The sequence below is a fragment of the Phocoena sinus genome, chromosome 19, assembly GCF_008692025.1.
Source record: "Phocoena sinus isolate mPhoSin1 chromosome 19, mPhoSin1.pri, whole genome shotgun sequence".
Lineage (NCBI taxonomy): Eukaryota > Metazoa > Chordata > Mammalia > Artiodactyla > Phocoenidae > Phocoena > Phocoena sinus.
In genome coordinates this window covers 38,597,768-38,620,839 of record NC_045781.1, presented here as the reverse complement: position 1 = coordinate 38,620,839, position 23,072 = coordinate 38,597,768, and positions in this window count along the sequence as shown.

Here is a 23,072-nt window from a genome sequence, read left to right as displayed (position 1 = left end):
GAAAGGGTGAGAGGAGAAACAGCACTTCCTGAAGCCACAGTGATGTGTGGAAACAATATTACAACTGAGAAATCTATAAAAGGTCAGAGACTCATAGAGACCTTAACTCGGATGGGAAAACACCCTCAGCTAAGTGCTCTGAAATGTGGAGAAAGAAATGGAAGTGACCTCATCCTTTTGGGGAAAGGAGTTGAGTTCTGACCAGTGATCATGTTTCCTCAACTGTAAAAGGAGATGGAGATGTTTGAATCAAGTCTCTCAAAGGTCTCTTCTACTTCTGATATTCACACAAGACTGATTAGTATCTTGACTCATTCACCTGGCAAATATTTATGAAGAAGCTTACCATTAGCAAGGCATCGTGCTGGGTGTTGGTGGAGATTAAATCTGGGGACAGTACATACAACTAATGAGCTAAATCCTAAATATGCCCTTTCTACCAAGCACCCAATAAAACTTTCCCCCCTTCCCATTTTTTGTGCACATGCCTCCTTTTAATTTTCTTTTTTAAAATCAATTTTTCATTGAGGTAACATTGGTTTATAACATTATGTGTTTTATGTGTACAACATCATATTTCAACTTCTGTGTATACAACTTGCTCATCACCGAAAATTTAGTTTCCAACTGTTGCCACCACAGGGAAAAGAATGAAACTATACCACTATCTCACATCATACACAAAAATCACCTCAAAATGGATTAAAGACTTGAATGTAAGACCTGAAACCATAAAACTAGAAGAAAACATAGGCTGTAGGCTTTCTGACATCAATCTTAGCAATATCTTTCTGGATACATCTCCTCAGGCAAGGGCAACAAAAGCAAAAATAAACAAATGGGTCTACATCAAACTAAATGCTTCTGCACAGCAAAGGAAACCATCAACAAAACAGAAAGACAACCTACTGAATCAGAGGAGATATTTGCAAATCATATTTCCCATAAGGAGTTAATATCCAAAATATTGAACATATAAAGAACTTGTACAACTCAACAACAAAACAACAACCCCTTCCCATTTTGAGGAGCCTTGTTCTCAAGAGCATGAAGACTATCAACATCTCTCCATGCCTATGGATCTTTGTGTCTAAAATAGGAACACAAGGACCATGACTGTAAACCCAACTTCAATTCATCAGCAAGAGGGCTTAGTGGATCTAGAACAAGCCTGCAGCTTAGCCATTCGAGTTGTTGGGGTGAGGGTCCTCTATGTATGTTTGAATAATGCCTAGTAAAAATCAGATTTCCGAGCTCACCCTCTTAGTCAAGTGGTGCTGCAGACACACTGAGTAATTTGTTGCTAGATTTTTTTTTTCCTTTTGGATTTTCTGGTACATAATGTATCATGCACAAATAACAAATAATGATTGGAAAGAGAAGTATAAGAACATCTTCCCCATCTATTGTGAATATGATGCTGGCAATGTGCATTTTGGCCATTAAGGGATTTGAATCTTTTTAGGAAATTGCTGAAATGCTGTACTAAACGCTCAAGGAAGAATAATGCAGCGTTGTTTAAATTGGTGTGTATCAGAATCACCAGTGGATATTGTGAAGTACTAAGACTCTGGATACTACCCTCCCATTCACCTGATCTGATTCAGTTGGTCTGGGCTGGGGCCAGAGGATCTGTGTGTGACCTTACAGGTGACCTTATAGGCGTTCTTTGTCCAGGTTGAGAGAAACAGTGGTGCAGGAGTGAAGTACTCGAATTCTGCCCATCTTAGTTGAGTAATTGTATGCAAGGTCCTACAACATTTAGAGCATTTCCGCTGAAATCCCAAGGGAGAGAATGGCCATGAAAATTGAAAGTTAATCTATATAAAGCACCTATGTCAGTCTCAATTTATACTTTGTGCTTAATACTACTGACTCATTACCTCCAGCCAGTGAGAAGGGTGGAGGTTCTGGGTGTAGATATGATTCATTGACAGTTTCCAGGCATATCATATAATGGTAGAAATGGATGGATGGGGTCTGGAGTCTCAAAGCAAAATGAGGCCAAGAGGCTAAGGCATGGCACTGGAAAAGGGGCATTTAACTCAGAAAAGCTGGGGAAGAGGATCATGCTGATAGGAGATGGTGTGGAGAAACTTCAAAAGCAAGACACTGTAGTGGCCTTTTACGAGATCCCAGTGTAATCTGGAGCTGGCCTGTGGGGCTCATTTAAAATGGTCAGAAGATGGTAACCAGAAGTTCTGTGGTGGCTGCAAAGACTCCAGGTGACTACACATCGACCATCAGGTGCTCCAGAAGGATCTTACTTGTGAATCAGCCCTGATGCATGCTTTTTTTCTTTTTCAGTGTGTCATACTTGATTATTAGTTAATTTCCTAGAACACTTCTAGAGAAGGTCTATATGCGTTAAGTCTGAGTCAACAATTCATTCCCAAATGAATACTAAAGAAAAAAATCACATTCAAAGTTGAGCTCTATGAAGGAAGTCACTCAGTTAACATTCACTTTTGTAACTAGCACATTCCAAGATAAAAGTTTGTAGCTTGCTATATAAAGAAGCTAATTAATACTGAATATATATAGTGAATATATATATGTTTTATATATATATATTCTGTAAGATGTTATGGAAAATCCCAAATGAACTTTTTGGTCAATCCAATATATATCTATATAGTTTTAAAATAATTTCATTGATCCAGCCCTGTCAAATCACTTTACAATTAATTTTCTCATTTTGGCATAAAGGTTGTTGATGTTATAAATAGGTCTTTCCATTAACTTAATTATTTCTAAAATTTCAAAACATGCTTTTCGGCTGTTTGGAGCTATGAGTTTGGGGATAGGCATACCACTTACGAGATAGTTCCCTATATTCTGCAGCAGAATGGTAATTTACATGTAATACAAATTTCCATGGAAGAATAAAAGGTTTGTCTTTATTTCATTTAAAAATGAACACTGGAACAGGAAAAGAGCCTGGAGTCTCACAGGTGAAAAGAAACATTTTCATAATACCAGGCCCCAAATGTGGGCCAGTCTTATTCATCTTTGAACTTTCAATCCATTATCCCTTTTTTAAAAAACTTTTAAAAATGGTTTATTTAGATATAATTTACACATAATATAGTTCACCCATTTAAAGTGCACAATTCAAGAGCCATTAGAATAAAATTGTGCAACCATCACCACAGTCTTAATTACAGAACACATTTATCACCCCAGAAAAGAAACCCCATACCCATTAGCAGTCTCTCTCTGTTATCTCCCCAAATCTAGGACAACCATTAATCTACTTCTTGTCCCTATGGATTCACCTATTCTGGACATTTCATATAAATGGAATCGCACAATATGTGGTCTTTTCTGACTTTACACTTGGTATAATGTTTTCAAGGTTTATCCAGATTATAGCGTGTATCAGAACTTCATTCCTTTTTATTGCTTTTTATCATATGAGTAATGCACGTTTTATTCATCCATTCATTTTCTGTTCAAATTTGAGTTGTTTCCACTTTTCGGCTTTGTGAACAACGCTGCTCTGAACATTCATATACAAACTTTTGTCTGGATATATGTATTTATGTATCTACCTAGTAGTGGAATCGCCGGCTCACATGACAACTCTATGTTTAAATGTTTAAGGGACTGCCAAACTATTTTCTAAAGTGGCTGCATCATTTTACATTCCCACTGACATTGTATAAGAGTTCCCATTTCTTCACATCTCTGCCAACACTTGCTATTATCTGTTCCATTATAACTATCCTACTGGGTATGAAGTGGTATCTTACTGTGGTTTTGATTTGTATTTCCCCAATGGCTAATGATAGGAACACTTTTCATGTGATTATAGACCATTTGTGTAACTTCTTTGGAGAAATACATATTCATACCCTTTGCCCAATTTTTAAAATTGGGTGTTTTATTATTAAGCTCTTAATTTCATTTTCAGATATTTCATTCCTAGTGTATAGAAATACAATTACTCTTTAGTATATTGCTCTTGTATCCTGGAACCTTGTTAAACTCATTTATCATTTCTAATAGGTTTTAATATTAAGTGAATTCCTCAGGATCTTCTATGTATAAGATCCTGTTATCTTCAAATATAGTTTTACTTTCCTATGCAATCTGAATGCTTTTTATTTCTTTTTCTTATCTACACAACCTGCCTAGAATCTCTGGTATGATGTTGAATAGAAGTGATGAAGGCAGTCATCCTTGTCTTCTTTCTCATTTTAGGGGAGAAAGCATCCTGCTTTTCTCCACTAAGTTTTAGCTGTGGGTTTTTCATAGGCATCCTTTAACAGGTTAAGGAAATTATCTTCTATTCCTAGTTTGTTGACTTTTTTTTTAAATCATGAAAGAGTGTTGATTTTGTCAAATGCTCTTCCTGCGTCTACTGAGATGATCATATGGTTTTTATCCTTTATTCTATTTATATAATATATTGCATTAACTGATTTTTGGATGTTATATAAAATTTGCCTCTTTTGGATAAATCTCACTCGGTCTTGGTGTATAATTCTTTATATATGTTGCTAGGTGTGGTGTGCTAGTATTTTGCTGAGGATTTTTGCATCTATATTCATAAGAGATGTTAGTCTGTAATATACATACAGACTTTGCTGTACAGCAGAAATTAACACAACATTGTAAATCAACTATATGTCAATAAAATTTTTTAAAAAATGACCCAGAATTGCCAGAGCAATCCTGAGGAAAAAGAACAAAACAGGAGGCATAGCCCTCCTAGTCTTCAGACACTACTACAAAGCTACAGTAATCACAACAGTGTGGTATTGGCACAAAAACAGACATATGGATCAATGGACAGAAGAGAAAGCCCAGAAATAAACCCACATACCTACTGTCAATTAATCTTCAACAAAGGAGGCAAGAATATACAATGGAAAAAAGACAATCTCTTTAGTGAGTGTTGTTGGGAAAGTTGGACAGCCACATGCAAATCAATGAAGCTAGAACACACCCTCACACCATACACAAAAATAAACTCAAAGTGGCTTCAAGACAAATATAAGACAGGACACCATAAAACTCTTAGAAGAGAACATAGGCAAAACATTCTCTGACATACCAATATTTTCTTAGGTCAGTCTCCCAAAGCAATAGAAATAAAAGCAAAAATAAACAAATGGGACCTAATTAAACTTACAAGCTTTTGCACAGCAAAGGAAACAAGAAAAAAAACCAAAAAGACAACCTACAGAATGGGAGAAAATATTTGCAAATGATGCAACTGACAAGGGCTTAATGTCCAAAATATACAAATGGCTCATACAACTCAACAACAACAAAACAAAACAACCCAATCGAAAAATGGGCAGAAGACCTAAATAGACATTTCTCCAAAGACGACATACAGATGGCCAACAGGCACATGAAAAGATGCTCAATATCACTAATTATTAGAGAAATGCAGATCAAAATTACAATGAGGTCCACCTCACACTGATCATAATGGCCATCATTAAAAAATCTTCAAGTAACAAACGCTGGAGAGGGTGTGGAGAAAAGGGAACCCTCCTACACTGTTGGTGGGAATGTAAATTGGTGCAGCAACCTTGCAGAACAGCATAGGGGTTCCTCAAAAAACTAAAAATAGAGTTGCCATATGATCCAGCAATCCCACTCCTGACCATATATCCGGACAAAACTATAATCAAAAAAATACATGCACCCCTATGTTCATAGCAGCACTACTCACAATAGCCAAGACATGTAAACAACCTAAATGTCCATCAACAGATGAATGGATAAAGAAAATGTGGTGTGTTTGTGTGTATGCATACACACACACACACACACACACACACACACACACACACACACAAAATGGAATACTACTCAGCCATAAAGAGGAATGAAATAATGCCATTTACAGCAACATGGATAGACCTAGGGATTATCATACAAAGTGAAGTAAATCAGAAAGTGAAAGACAAAAACCATATGATGTCACTTACATGTGGAATCTAAAATATGACACAAATGAACTTATCTACGAAACAGAGACAGACTCACAGATTTAGAGAACAGACTTGTGGTTGCCAAGAGGGAGGGGGTGTGCAGGAGGGATGGATTGGTAGTTTGGGATTAGCAGATGCAAACTATTATATATGGAATAGATAAAGAACGAAGTCCTACTGTGTAGTACAAGGAACTATATTCAATATCCTGTGATAAACCATAATAGAAAGGAATAATGAAAAAGAATGTATATGTATGTATAAGAATGTATGTATGTATAACTGAATCACTTTGCTGTACAGTAGAAATTAACACAACATTGTAAATCAAACTTGCTTCAATAAATTAAAAAAATTACCAGTCACAAGTGTAAATTATTATTTGATTTAATTTTCATGCCTCTAACTCTGAATTTGGACATATTTAAATCCTTGTGATCCATTTTGATTTGCTTTCCTGTGTGTGTTTATTCATAACCTTGTCATTTTTCCTGTGAAGTTTCTTTTCTTTGTCAGTATGTAAGGTTACTTTAAATATTATAAAACCAGGGTCATATGCAATGCAAAGACATATGGGAAGTACTATTTTCAAGTTAACTTTGTGTGTACTATATTGTGTTTTAAAATTTTCTTTCAATTTTGACTTGAGTTAATGTATCCATATTTTCTTTTAAAGTTTCTGGGTTCTCAGATTTGATCTACAGTGTCCCCAATCCCTATATATCTTATGCATATTTCTTCATTTTTATGTAGGATTTTATTTTTACATTTAAGACTTTAATGTATATAAATATTCTTGTATATGGTCTTGGACATTGGTTTTATTCAGATGGATAGCCAGTTGTGCCAAAACCATTTTGAAATAATCCACTCTTTTCCTGTGGATTGAAATGAATCTTTGCCACCTTTGCTGCTTCTCACAGGTCTTAGTCTTTGGTATATTACTGGTTCAACTTGTTAACATTTAATACTTGTGCTTACATATTCATGAGTGAAAGTTCTCTGCAGTTTTATACTACCTTCATTAGGTTTTGGTACTTTGCTGGCTGCATATCAAATTGGCTAGTTTTCTATTTTTTTCCTATGATCTGAACTTATACAACATTTGATTGTGTATTATAAATGATGGATGAAAGTCAACTTTGAACTAGTCTGTCTTGTTGCCTTTTTCAGTGATAAATTTTAAATTACGTTTCTAATATTATATAGGGTGATATAGTATTCTATTTTTTCCCTTCTTGAGCCAATCTTTCTAGGAAATTATACGTTTCTTCTAAGTTTTCTAATTGATTCCATAAAGTTGTAGGTATGATTTCTCCTTAATTCTTTTAATCTCCTTTCTATTTGCAATCATGTCTTCTTTCTCATAATCTTGCACATTTCTCTCTCTCTCTCTTTAACAAAACTCCTGATTTGTCTGTTTTATTGGTCTTTCCAAGGAAACAGTTGTTGGGCTTCATTGCTACTTTTAAACTTTTATTAATGACAGACTTTATAAAATTCTTTTTTGTTTCTTTCTTCTGATTAAAGTTATTACATTTCTTAGTTTTTTCTTATTTTTAAATTCTGAAATGAATGCATTTAATTTATGAATTTAATTTGTAGCTATACATTTTCCCCTGAGTACAGTTTTTGTAAAAAACAATTTGAGAATTATGGAAATTTGGGGAATGGAACAACATTCAGTAGAAGTATTGCTGTCTGTTTACTAACACTATCTTCAAGTTTAATATCTAACTCCATCCCTAAATGATGTTAAAGAAATTAGCAAACACCTCTTTTTTTCAGTTTTTCTCTTTTCTGTTTTGCCTAGACTGTTGACTTAGCATTTTCATCAACCCAAGTAAAACAGAGTTGTCTCCTTCCATGTGAACACCAAGTCTTTTTTCAAACTTAATGACATCAGTAGCAATTAACTAACACTCAAGCTATCTATTAGTAATTATTATTAATGTAATTGTTGCTTTGCAAGAATCTGCATTAGTCAAATCTTGCTGTGCCTCTAGTCTGTTTTGCTAGCTATTTCATTAAATTATAGTTAAATAAATACCATTTCTAGTAACAACATATACACAATAAATGTAAAGCACTTCTACCCTCCCAAGATGGGAGACTATAATATTGTTGAGACTGTTGGGCTAGTTTTTCCCCTTGTGAACCTTACATTCTTAGTGACTAGTGGTCAATTTTGCATTATTCTGTTAACTCTCCTAATTCTCTGAAAGTTAGGAAGGACATGATTGTTCAATTATAAGGAGAAAATTTGGGGCATTTTTGATTTATATATATTTTTTACAGTGCTATTGTTCCAAGAAGTTGAACAGCTATTTTCTGCACACTCTCTCATAGAGTGAAAATAAAGCTTATTGCAAAATATGTCGTTACTGAGTACAGTTTTTTTTAACTTCCGTAGGTTTTGGTATGTGAGTATTTACTTCTTCACTGCTTTCTAGGTTTATAATTCAATTATTTGGGAGTATTTTTCTTAATTTTCAAGTAATTTTGATTTTGCTTATTTTTGGTAACTTTTTCTAATTTTATTGGATTTTGATTAAGGAATGTGAATTTTATAGTCTCTTCTTTTTTTTTTTTTAACATCTTTATTGGAGTATAGTTGCTCTACAATGGTGTGTTAGTTTCTGCTTTATAACAGAGTGAATCAGCCATACATATACATATATCCCCATATCTCCTCCCTCCCTCCCACCCTCCCTATCCCACCCCTCTAGGTGGACACAAAGCACCGAGCTGATCTCCCTGTGCTATGCGGCTGCTTCCCACTAGCTATCAGTTTTACATTTGGTAGTGTATATATATCCATGCCACTCTCTTACTTTGTCCCAGCTTACCCTTTCCCCTCCCTGTGTCCTCAAGTCCACTCTCTACATCTGCATCTTTATTCCTGTCCTGCCCCTAGGTTCATCAGAACCATTTCTTTTTTTAGATTCCATATATATGTGTTAGCATACGGTATTTGTTTTTCTCTTTCTGACTTACTTCACTCTGTATGACAGACTCTAGGTCCAGCCACCTCACTACAAATAACTCAATTTCGTTTCTTTTATAATCTCTTCTTTTTAATTTTATTAATTTCCTTTGAGATCAAGTATGTAATTTCATATATTGATGGTGATAATAAATTAGCATAGTGATTTGGGAGAACAATTTGTCAATGTCCAATAATGCTGTAGATGTGTGTATTGTGACACAACCATTTCACGTACAGATTTATATGAAACATACATATATACAATATCTCCTTGTGTATATGTGTGTTTACATGTTTGCACACACATATATGGAGAAGAGAATGTATGTATATATGTATATATGTGCATGCATATATAGATAAAACCTTAATTTCAGAAAAATTGGAATAATATTTTCAAATGAAGCAACTGACAAGGGCTTAATCTCCAAAATATACAAACAGCTCATGCAGCTCTATGTCAAAAAAACAAACAACCCAATCAAAAAATGGGCAGAATATCTAAACAGCCATTTCTCCAAAAGAGACATACAGATGGCCGAAAAGCACATGAAAAGATGCTCAACGTCACTAATCATCAGAGAAATGCAAAACAAAACTGCAATCATGTATCACCTCACACTGGTTAGAATGGCCATCACCAAAACGTCTACAAACAATAAATGTTGAAGGAGATGTGGAGAAAAGGGAACCATCTTACATTGTTGCATGGGAATGTAAATTGGGACAACCACTATGGAGAATAGTATGGAGGTTCCTACAAAACTAAAAATAGAACTACCATATGATCCAGCAATCCCTCTCCTGGGCATATATCCAGAGAAAACCATACTTCCAAAAGATACATGCACCCCAATGTTCATTGCAGCACTATTTACAAGAGCCCAGACATGGAAGCAACCTAAATGTCCATCAACAGAGGAATGGATAAGAAGACATGGTATATAAATACATATACAATGGAATGTTACCAGCCATAAAAAACAATGAAATAATGCCCTTTGCAGCAACATGGATGGAGCTAGAGATTATCATACTAAGTGCAGTAAGTCAGACACAGAAATACAAATATCATGATATCACTCATACATGGAATCTAATTTAAAACGTGATATAAGTGAACTTATTTACAAAACAGAAACAGACTCACAGATTTTGAAAACAAACTTATGGTTACCAAAGGGGAAATGTCAGGGCGAGGGGTAAATTAGGAGCTTGGGATTAACAGACACATCCTACTGTTTATAAAATAGATAACCAACAAGGGCCTACCATATAGCACAGGGAACTCTACTCAACGTTCTGTATTAACCTAAAAGGGAAATGGGAAAAGAATCCGAAAAAAGAATGTGTGTGTGTGTGTGTGTATTTGTATGTATGTATGTATAACTGAATCACTTTGCTGTAAGCTAACACAACATTGTAAATCAACTATACTCCAATAAAAAATTTAAAACATTGGAATTAACCTAATTAACCTACAGGTAAGTGGCCTTTATAATAGTATTGAGTAAATAAAGTACAGTTAACTCACTCAGTGAACTGCTATACAATTAAAATGAATTAACGTGTATATCAACACAGATAAATCAACACAAATATAACATGGATGCAGACAGTAAGACATGAAATGATATACACAGTATGGAAGCATTTATTTAAATTTTAAATGCTTGCAACAGTACTACATATTATTTGTGGAAACATCCACATATAAATACATGCATGAAAAAGTTACATATCAACTTCCAGACATTGACTTCCCCTCTGGAGAGGGGGAGGGAGGTGAAGCCATACGGTATTATTTATTATTTAAAAGAAAATTGAAGCAAATATGGCAAAACAATAGCATCTGTTTAATCTTTGAGGAAAGTACCTGGGAGTCTGATTATTGCCTATTCCCTCTCTTGCTTTATTGGAGAAGTCATTTGGCTGGTTCACCACTGTTACTCAGTGTGAGTACAGAGATGAGGAAATTTCTCAGTTTTAAATAAGTCAGGAAGTGAAGTTCAAGTCAAGTCATACAAGAGCCACTAAAAGAAATGACTTTTTTTTAGCCTAGAAAATAGAAGACTTGACAAGATTAGGATTAATCTCTTTAAATTATTCCAGGGATTTCTCCTAATAGAAAGAATTGGGCTTGTTCTATGTAGGGGGCGAATGTAGAAACAGTGGTTTGGAAATGAGAAGATTCAGATCCTAGCCCAAGTGATGGCAGATCGACCCAATGGCCAAAGTGTTTAGAACTGGGATAGAGGCCTCCAGGAGGAAGTGACTCTCTTGTCAGGTGTTCAAACAGAGGCAAAACAACCCTATATATGTAACGTTTAGCAAAGATCATAATGCTAACGGATATCATTTATTGAGTGCTTTCTATATTTTAAGCATTTTATATGTATTAATTTAAAAAAATTTTCCGTAACAACCCTATGAGTTTACGGCAGTTTGTACAAATAACTGCGATGATGCTTGCAAAGCACACACACGGTATTTGGTGCCCAATCATCTCAGAGGGAATCAGGTAGCTATTAGTTTTATTAACAAGCTTGATTAGGACCCCATTTCTTACCCCAAATTTGGTAGTCAACCTAGGGGTTACTGTCCAGAGAACAGACACAGAAGCTTAACACAGTCACACACTTGCAGTGTTTTACTTAACCCAGGTCGCTCCTTGGTGAGACAGAGATAGAAAAAGGAAGTGAGGATGGGCTACAAGTGACTAGACCAAGTTCACACACCCCTGGCAAACCTGGGTGCTGGAGAAAGGGCACTGAACTCAGAAGCGCGTAAGCCTGCAGTAGTAGAAATGTCTCTGTCTTTTACAAGTGGCTTTGTGTCACTGATGCTGTGTCTCCCTAGCCTAGGTCCCCCTTTGTCTCCAAATTCCAGGCTGGTTAGTTCCCATGTGGGGTCAATGCAGACGAGTTCTCTGAAAATAGGTGACCTGAATACAGTTGACCCTTGAACAACGTGGATGTTAGGGGTGCTGACCCCCTTGTCACTGAAAATCTGCATATAACTTTTGACTCCCTCCAACCTTAACCACTAATAGCCCGCTGTTGACTGGAAGCCTTATAATAATATAAGCAGTTGATTAACACATATTTTGTAAGTTATATGTGTTACATACTATATTCTTACAGTGAAGTAAGCTAGAGAAAAACTGTTATTAAGAAAATCGTAAAGAAGAGAAAGACATTTATACTACATATATGTATTTATTGAAAAAAATCCACATATAAGCGGACCCGTGCAGTTCAAACCCATTGTTGTTCAAGGGTCAACTATACCTAAAAGGGAGACAGCAGTTCATTCCTTAATTTAAACCTGTTAAATCTGATGTATTAACTATCAGGCCTATTTGTATATTGCATCCTGTGTGGCAGCCTCTTCCCAACGATGGACATGTTCTGAGTTGTTCAAATCCTGGGAATGATTTGGGTGGATAATGTCAGTTGATTATGAATTTCTGGTGTGTGGCCCACAGCTATTGGTGATGAATCGGGCTGCTACACAAGGGGACTTGTGATCAAGAGCACATTTCTGCATAATGAGAAGTAAAGTAGTGCAGATTAATGGTGCCAGCATTTTAATGGGGCCTGGGAAAATGGCTGGGTGATGGATTCCTTTTGCAGAGAGCAGCCCAGTCTTCTGCCTCCCATATTTGCAATGAGGAGAGCCCAAGGGGAGTCACTGAAAGATCATTGCATCTCTCTTTGACGGGTGTTGGCACAAGAGTCTCCTAGTTGTATCTACCTCCTCTTTCTTGCCGTCCTTTCCCCCACTGAATGTGACACGCAGGGCAAGAGACAAAGAAAACTGTCCAGGGTCAGGGATGTCAGAAGCACCATCATTAAAAATCTTATAAAGGAAACGTGTAGTCATCAGGTAGTGCCAGGGTCACTAACAAGCAAGGAAGACTTATGAAGGGTGGCCCATCTTTATGTCTGGGTGAGGGTGGTACAGCTGACTTGACCTCTACACGAGCTTTGTTACCCCAGGCAAACCCAGAGGAGGAAGACCTGTCAGTCTGTACACATGAACATAGCCTATAAACAGCAGCCAGGGCCAAGCTCAAGGCCAAGGCATTCCATGAGGTTTGGGCTATTGCTATGAACACCAGGTGGTATCAGCTGAACACCTATGGGATACCTAGAAGATACACATACTTTGCATTTATCATTTCAGTTAATAATCCCCCTGCAATGAAGGTATTTGTATTACCATTTTATGTATGAGGAACCTGAGGCTCTGGGTGTTTATTTGCCTCTTTTGAAATTACACAGCAAACAATAATAACAGCAGTAATAATCGTGACTGTACTCACAGCGTAATCGCTATCATTTGCATAGCTTTTGCTATGAGCTATCCACTCTTCTAAGAGTTTGTTATGTGTGAACTTATCAGAGTATCAAAATAATGCTACAAGATCGGGCATTGTATTTTAACATTTACAAATGTGGAAACTGAGGCACCATAGGGTTACACAACTTGCCCAGAGTCACACAGTAAGTTATAGAGATATGATTCGAACCTTAGCATCTGGTATTAACCTTTATGCTTAGGAGCCAGATTTAAAATGCCAACTTGTTATAACTAGAGTACTCTTTCTCCAGTCCCCACTGCTTCCTTGCATAAGCTCATATCTGCCTTTGAATTGCTAAAAATTACACACTCATAAATATTTATATGTCACTGACCCCTAAATTGAGTTAGGTCTCTGCTATATGTTTGCATGTTCCTCTATTCTTCCCCTATTTTAACACTCATCATACTTTCCTATGATTTCTCACAAAACATTTTGTCTTCCCTTGTTGATTTTAAGTTGCAAGAGGGCAGGTGCTGGACCATCTTTGCTTGGGATCATATGCTCAAGGTTTAAGACAGTGTCCATATAAATAAAATTGCATTTATGATTTACTGTTACCACATTTCACAAACACTCTTGATGGCATACTGGCAATTGGAAAGGTATATTTTGTAAGGTATAAGATAAAATATAAACGATTTGTCAAAGCAAAAATTCCTACTGGGTGGCTCCGGGGGCCCCATGAAAAAATAGACAACAGCATTCCTGAGTTGTGGACACTGAGATACAACAAGATGCCCCAGGGCGGCCAAATGGAACAGAAAATCCCTTCATGCTATGTGCTATGAAAACAGCAAACGAACCGTGATTTCAAATACAAGCTCTAAACCAATAGACTATATGCCTTGACTTGCAATCAAATGTTCTCACCTTGGCAACTCTGTATGGAATGATTAGTGGTAGGGAGCAAATATGGTGCATTATTAACGATGGTTAGCGAGTTTTCTAAGCTAAGCCATGGAATAAACATTTGTGTATGAAGGGATGAACAAATGATTGAATAAATGAATGCATATAATAAAGTCAGGTTCGCTCCAGTTCACCTAAGGAAAAATTGATGCTTTTCTACAACAACATGATGCCCTGTTTCCAATGATCCTTTACGTGTACACACTACAGTTTCAGGCCTGTTTCCTGATGACACCCTATGCCCTAAGGATGGACATCAGGATCTGCATTTTACAAAGGGAGAGAGGGCAGTTTACAGAGGTGAGGAAACTATTTTAAAAAGAATGCATCATTATTGCTGTTGCTGTTATTGTTATTATTATCTTACATATTCCTTTGCTTTTGAGCACCTGTTACATGCTAGGGATAAGCCCGAAGACAAACTCAAGCACAGAAGAGACTGACGGGTTCGACTGCCTACCAAGAAAAGAGAGGAGGGTCCCAGAGACGAGAACAGCTGAGGACTTGCAAGCTGGATCCGAGGAACAAGCAGGGAACTCAGTTACTGAACCGAGGACCCCCATTTAGAGCAACTTGTAGAATGTTCTTGGATCTTCAGTGCTGACCTAATTTTTGTGGCCTCATCTTTCTGGGACAGGTCTTCCTGCTCCCAATATCCATGACACCCTAAAGTTTACAAATCCAATGTCAGTCCCACTGCTTGTAATGTGCCTTTGATATAAAAAAAGTTTCATTAGCCATGGCTTTGTTTATTCAAACCTCATTCCTCCCTCACATCTTAATGATTTTAAAGCTCAGACTATTAATCTTCTTACCGAAGTTAAATCTTTCTCCCAATATGTTCTTTTATAGATATTTCCCAACTCAGAAGCTTACACTCATTGCCCTCTATGGACCTTCTTGGGAATAATAATTAGCTGTAAAGCCTTGTTGTCAGTCAGAAATGCTGAAGAAAGTGTTCCCACTATTAGGTGGGATTGTGGGCTGGAAGCTTTCTGGGGTATTCTCCCCTCTGGAAGTTGCTGAATCAAATAATTTAATTCAGTTCATTTTGGGAAAAGCATTGAGTTTCTCTCTGCACTGGCCACTGTGTAAGTCTGGGAAATAAGATGTACTGAGGCCATCACCATGTGGTGATAAGACATAAGTGATACAGCAAAATTGCAAATAGATGAGCTCCATGGTAGAAATTCGTATAAGGAGTTGTGGGGGAAGAAGTAATTCCATCAGGGAGATGTTGGGCAAACTTTCAGAACATAGGTAAATACTGAACCAAGTGTGTACTAGATTGAGAAGGGGAACAGCATTCAAGACCAAGGGAACAGCAGGAGTGAAGAAGGTGGAGGGGCACAAAATAGTTTGCATGTTGTGCTGGGAGAACTGTTTCTTCTGCCAGTGTTCTGGCTTCCTTTATTTTCTTGAACATAGTTTGTTCTTTCTCAGTGATGGGTTTTTTAATTACTCTTCCCTCAGCCTGTAACCGTATCCCCAGCTCAGTTCTGTCCACTTGGCTACCTCCTTCCCATTCCTTTAATTCTCAGCTTCAATGTCACATTCTCCAGCTGGCCTGTCCTGACACACTAGACTCAGCTACGTTCTTCGATTTATGCTTCCACCACATTTTTGAAATTCTCTTTGTTAACTTTCATTATATTTAACACACTTGCTTAATGCCTACCTTCCTCAGTCCAGGGTGTTAAATTAATGAAACAAGAAGGCCATTAGACTGATACGTCTCTAATCTGTGGCAGTCTATGTAAAGCACACCAAAACCCACGCTGTGAACACCTCAAACCTAGGAAATTGAAACATTAAGGACAACCAATCAGAGACAGACAAGTAGGCTTTCAGCTACAACCAATCAAATACAATACTTTCCTTCTTTTGCTTCCACACTTTCTCTATACAAGTCCTTCCTCCTACTCCTGTTGGCAGAGTGCTTCTAACTACTTGTGGTTTGGTGTGGCCTGATTGCAAGCGATTTTTGCTCAAATAAACTCAAAATTTTTAATATGTCTCAGTTTATGTTTGAACAAGTGTAAACTTATGAAGGCTCAGACTGTGTCTGGTTCTCCATGTGTTCTCAGCACCTTCCTCAAGACCTGATCCCTAGATACCACGTCTCAATTTGTTTCATTGTACAAATGGTGGGAACTGAAACTGACTGGAGACTAGGAGGACACATCGACAAAGAAAGATGAAATGAGAAGGTTTGAGCAATGTCTTCCACTTAAACATGCTCCCAGAAAGCGTCATTTTGAAAGGCCAGAGTAATGTGGAAGAAACACAATTTTCTTCAAGCTCTGAAGGGACTATTTTATAGGAAAGGAAGATAAAAGATGGGTAGCTGACAACCATACATACATACACTGATAATGATTCTCTAGAAATTAATCTCATGGGGAACGATGGTGGTGGAAAATAGTCTCATGTATGTGGCAGCCTCTAAATATTCCTCAAAGTATGGAGCAATTTATCAATGTATATACCTCAAAAGAAGAAAGGAAAAGGAGGGGGAAAGCTGAGGTTTTATTCATATCTATGGTAACTGGAAGGAGACACAACCATGTGAATGAAAAGGCCTGTGCAGTCATACTGGAGAAAGGTAGCATCTTGGCGACTGGTTGGTTGATTCATTCACTTAATGAATGTTCATTGAGCACTTGCTTACTCAGCTCCATGTCAATCATTACACTAGGCTCAGACATTTCCCTTACAGAATTCACCATCCAACAAAGGAGAAAGACATCAAATAAATAAACAATTCATTCACCACAATGGCAAGGGGTGCTACCAAGGAGATGCACAGATTTGAGGGCAGGCTTGGCCAGTGGGCATGGGTGTCAGAAGGCCTACCAAGGAGATGCACAGATTTGAGGGCAGGCTTGGCCAGTGGGCATGGGTGTCAGAAGGCATCTAAGAAAAACTGTGCATTGGCATTGACAGAGGGAAGTTAGATTTTGACCATACTTCTGAGGCCTCAAGGGTCTATAATATGCCATTTCTCTGGGGTCTGTGCATGGATGTTTACTGTGACACTGCCATAATCACATGACCCTCTCAACCTGAGTGTTCCTAACCTACCTACCGATACCCATAACTCAAGTGGGTTTGTTTCTACTTTTCATCATGTAACGAGTGATTCTTATTAAAGATCTAGTGGGGTCACCAACTTCCATTTATTAGCTGTGCTTTACTGAATTCTGTGGGGGTAAATCATGTGCAACTGGGGTAGTCATGAATATGAACATGAATTTTCAAAGGTCTTAGGACATATCCTTTATCTATATGTCAAGAGCCTACACCATGACCTTCCACCGGTCTTTACAAATATGACCCTTTCCTAGAAAAAAAGTGGGGCCTGTCAGAATATACTCAGTAGAGGTCTGGAAAACACAAGTATGGACATTTATCCCCAACCCAAAGGGTAGACTGCCCCGCCCCTTATGTGAGTTGACCCCCATGCCAAAACCAGTGTGAAAAAATTTAAGACAGTGTTACAGTCTTTTTTAGAATAAGATATAGTAACATTTTAGTTCTAACTTTTTGATCATTGTTTTGAGTTTGTGTCTCCACAGACCTTTTCTCCGCTTTTGTTGTCTCTTGGTTAAAAAAAAACAGAAAAAAACATAAAAAGCAACAACAACATTAGCAAAATAAAGAGTTTCTAACTATAAGAAACTGACAAAAGAAATTAAAGATGATACAAACAGATGGAGAGATATACCATGTTCTTGGAGTGGAAGAATCAATATTGTGAAAATGGCTACACAACCCAAAGCAATCTACAGATTCAATGCAATCCCTATCAAACTACCAATGGCATTTTTCACAAAACTAGAACAAAAATTTTCACAAATAGTGTGTAGAAACAAAAGACCCTGAATAGCCAAAGCAATCTTGAGAAAGAAAAACGGAGCTGGAGGAATCAGGCTCCCAGACTTCAGACTATACTACAAAGACCAGTCATCAAGACAATATGGTACTGGCACAAAAACAGAAAGACAGATCAAAGGAACAGGATAGACAGCCCAGAGATAAACCCACGCACATATGGTCACCTTATTTTTGATAAAGGAGGCAAGGATATACAATGGAGAAAAGACAGCCTATTCAACAAGTGGTGCTGGGAAAACTGGACAGCTACATGTAAAATAATGAATTTAGAATACTCCCTAACACCATACACAAAAATAAACTCAAAATGGATTAAAGACCTAAATGTAAGGCCAGACACTATAAAACTCTCAGAGGAAAACATAGGCAGAACACTCTACGACATAAATCACAGCAAGATCTTTTTTGACCCACCTCCTAGAGTAATGGAAATAAAAACAGAAATAAACAAATGGGACCTATGAAACTTAAAAGCTTTTGCACAGCAAAGGAAACCATAAACAGGATGAAAAGACAACACTCAGAATGGGAGAAAATATTTGCAAACTAAGCAACTGACAAAGGATTAATCTCCAAAATATACAGGCAGCTCATGCAGCTCAGTATCAAAAAAACAAACAACCCAATCCATAAATGGACAGAAGACCTAAATAGATATTTCTCCAAAGAAGATATGCAGATTGCCAACAAACACATGAAAGGATGCTCAACATCACTAATTATTAGAGAAATGCAAATCAAACCTACAATGAGGTATCACCTCACACTGGTCAGACTGGCCATCATCAAAAAATCTACAAACAACAAATGCAGGAGAGGGTGTGGAGAAAAGGGAACCCTCTTGCACTGTTGGTGGGAATGTAAATTGATACAGCCACTATGGAGAACAGTATGGAGGTTTCTTAAAAAACTAAAAACTGGAACTACCATACGACCTAGTAATCCCACTACTGGGCATATACACTGAGAAAACCATATTTCAAAAAGAGTCATGTACCACAATGTTCACTGCAGCTCTATTTACAATAGCCAGCACACGGAAGCAACCTAAGTGTCTATCGACAGATGAATGGATAAAGAAGATGTGGCATGTATATATACAATGGAATATTACTCAGCCATAAAAAGAAACAAAACTGAATTCTTTGTAGTGAGATGAATGGACCTAGAGACTGTCATACAGAGTGAAGTAAGTCAGAAAGAGAAAAACAAATACCATGTGCTAACACATATATATGGAATCTAAAAAAAAAAAAAGGTCTGATGAACCCTGGGGGCAGGACAGGAATAAAGACGCAGATGTAGAGAATGGACTTGAGGACACAGGGAGTGGGAAGGGTAAGCTGGGACAAAATAAGAGAGTGGCATGGACATATATACAGTACCAAATGTAAAACAGAAAGCTAGTGGGAAGCAGCTGCGTAGCACAGCGAGATCAGCTCGGTGCTTTGTGACCACCTAGAGGGGTGGGATAGGGAGGGTGGGAGGGACATGCAAGAGGGAGGGGATATGGGGATATATGTATATGTATAGCTGATTCACTTTGTTATACAGCAGACATTAACACACCATTGTAAAGCAATTTTACTCCAATAAAGGGAGGAAGGGAGGAAGGGAGGGAGGGAGGGAGGGAGGGAGGGAGGGAGGGAGGGGAGGGAGGGAGGGAAGGAAGGAAGGAAGGAAGGAAGGAAGGAAGGAAGGAAGGAAGGAAGGAAGGAAGGAAGGAAGGAAGGAAGGAAGAAAGAGAGGTTCTAGACTCCTCAACAATCCCCAAACAAGGGCTCATGCCAGCTAGATCCACAATGTAGAAGGAGAGTCCTGGCTTCTGCTTGTCTTCTCATGATTTACTGATTTACTTTTAATTTAAATTTTGGGATTGGTAAGAAGTATAGATTGGGCACAGGTTTTAATCCTATAGAATGCTAAGGTTAGGGATGAGGAGATGGATGGAGAGGTGGGTGGACCTAAAATGGCATGAGTTAAACTCTAGTCAGCAAAGGAAGGGTAAACATCCTTTGACAGGGTCCTCATCCTCTGCATCTCACAATACAGACTGCTGGCACATTTTGGACCCCGTTGGAATACCTTCTGTGATGGCTAATTTTATGTGCCAACTTGGCGAGGCTATAGTGTCCAGTTGTTTGGTCAGGGACTAGTTCATATGTTGCTGTGAAGGTATTTGTTTAGATGTCATTAACACTTAAATCAGTAGACTTTAGGCAGAGCAGATTACCCTCCATAATGTGAGTGGGCCTCATCCAATCAGTTGAAGGCATTAAGAGCAAAGACTGCTTCTCGATGTTGAAGAAATTATCAAGACTGCCAATCAGAAACCCTGCCTGAGTTGTCAGCCTGCTGCCCTTTGGAATCCAACTGAAGACTGCAGCGTCAGCTCTGACCTGAATCTCTAGCCAGCCCTATAAATTTCAGACTTGCCAGCTGTCATACCCCATGAGCCAATTCCTGAAAATCTCTCTATATATCTTTGGAGAGCCCTGGCTAACCTGACTGAAGCACCTCCTTTTCAGGAAAGGTTTGCTGTGTCTGACTTCTACGTAAGACAATGGGAATCTGGGATGGCAGTGCTGGAAGTGGCCTTAGCCAGTCTGGCCTCCCGTCACCAGGGCAGATCTTGCTGGGTGACCATCAGGCTCTCCCCAAACTATCCTCACAGCATGAGGGGCACACCTGGCTCATGGACCACCACAGACCCCAGGTCTCCCCTGGTGGCCTTGCCCTTCTCTATCCTTTGTCTGAACCACCACTCCTCCCACTGCAAAAATTAGGAATTTAGAGCAGAAGGGACAGTAAGGTTTCTTCCAGCTCTGCCGCGCTAAGACTTTAACTTTGTTGTACGTTGGAATTAAAAGGGCAAAACGTCCAGCTGAGACCTCTGCAGCCGCTCCACGGATTGGCTGCGGAAGGGAGCCTGGCGAGAGGTAATTAACCGCAGATCACTAACAGCTCAACAGGAAGGCCTGTGTCCAGGAATTCCTTTGCCAGAGGTCCTGGGAGCCTTTGCTGCGGAGAAACGGGTTTGCAAATAAGCACTTTTCTTTGAAAAGGCCCCTTTCCCCAGCTCCATTAGCTCCCAGCTCGGCTTTCAGCTGCGAGGGATGTCTTTTCATCTTGAACTTGACATATTCTTCTAGTTTAGCCCAGTCACACGGAGCCCTTTGGCAAGCCACTCTCACTCCCACTGTGAATTGTTGGGTACCAAGGCGGAGAGTAAAGTTCCAAGCTGGCCAACTTTCCCCCAGAGCCCCCGGACTCTGCCTCTCTTTGTGCTCAACTATGGATTTCAACATCTTTGGTTTTCTTTGTCATCAGGAAAGATGTTGGAGTCAAAGGGAGAACAAGAATTCCAGACATGCTGAGAAAAGTGTGTGTGTGTGTGTGTGTGTGTGTGTGTGTGTGTGTGTGTGTGTGTGTGTGTGTGTAGGCTGTCTCACTCACCACCCCCAACGCCACTGATTAGCATTTTCAACCCTCAGGAATGTATGTCATTTGGGGTTGAGTTAGTGGTTTGAGCAATGTTCCTTCCAACTTCCTGTTGGAAAATTTAACCTCTTTTTAGTCCTTAGCGAGGCAACGAAGCTGAACTCCATGTGTATTCGTTCTTCCCCGTGACACATCTTTTGAATTCAGTCCCAGCTGCCCACCTCCATCGTCCTGGCCATTTTCCTCTTCCTGGATTCTCATCCCATCTCCTAACTTTTCTCGTCTCTCTTTTGCTCCCTCCAAAATATCTTCCTTCCACAGCCAAAGTGATCTTTCTAAAATGTAGATCTGACTACCTTGCTGCCCATTTCCTGGAGGTTCAAGTCTAAACTCCTGGCGGGCAGCCTGAGGTGCTCCTGGGGGTATGCCCCACAGCCCCTGCGTTCTCCGAGTCAGTCAGCCTCTCTTCCTTTCTCCTTTTCTCTCCATCTCCCCACCCACTCTTATTATTTTTTGCAGCTGTGTTCCCTTCTTGACATTAGCTTTTTTTTAAAAAGGTAAACTCTGTCCTTCCCTAAATTCCTGGGTCCTGACTGACTCTCTCCATCCTAGATGGGGTGAGCAATTTCCGTAGTTTTCACTGCTTTTCTCCATTCTCAGTGTATCACCTGCATTTGCTCACCTGTCTAGCCAGCCCGAAAGCCCTCTGGGGAGGCGACTTTCTGTCTATAATAGATAGCCCTGCACAGTGCGGGACACATAGAATATCCTCAGTCAATGCTCTGGATTGACAGGAGGCATAATAGAGCTTCTTGTAGGAGTTATGCCCTCTGGCTCTGTAACTGGATTCATGTGGATTGAATCCTAGCATTCACTGCCTGAGCCTCTATTTCCTCACCTGTGAAACGGACAGAATCATATCAACATCAGAGCACGGCTAGTCAAAATTCACTGATACACACTGCATACAAAGTGCTCAACGCATCCCTGGTATATAGTAAAAACTTGATATTTACCATCTTTGGGAACAACTGCTCTACTTGTATACTGTAGCCCTTCATCTATCTCCTCCCTCTTTGTTCACAGACCGCCTCCATCCTGTTCCCCACTGAAGCCATCAACTACAGGGGAAGAAAGAGTTAAGCCTGACTCTTCACCACAAATCCAGAGGCACTGAATAAGGCTCCAGCGCTCAGGCTTTAAGTATGGGCTGCAGTTAACTATGAACAGCTGTTGCAAGATAATAGCCTTCTACTGGTAAAATAAGGCCGGCCCCCCTCCCTCACAATGAAACCTTTCTTGCAAAGAGCAGTCAGAACCGACAGATAGATCTCAGTCTGGCAGTAATCAGAATTACGAGATGGGGGCAAGGGGAAGGGCTGTCAGGCTTCCCAGATCAAGCTGACATATATATATATATAGCAATTCTACTTCCGTTTCCAAAAGCCAAAACACCGGGCACCTCTTATCTGCAGTACGTTCCCCCTGTGGTTCTAAGGGGAAAAATAACTCT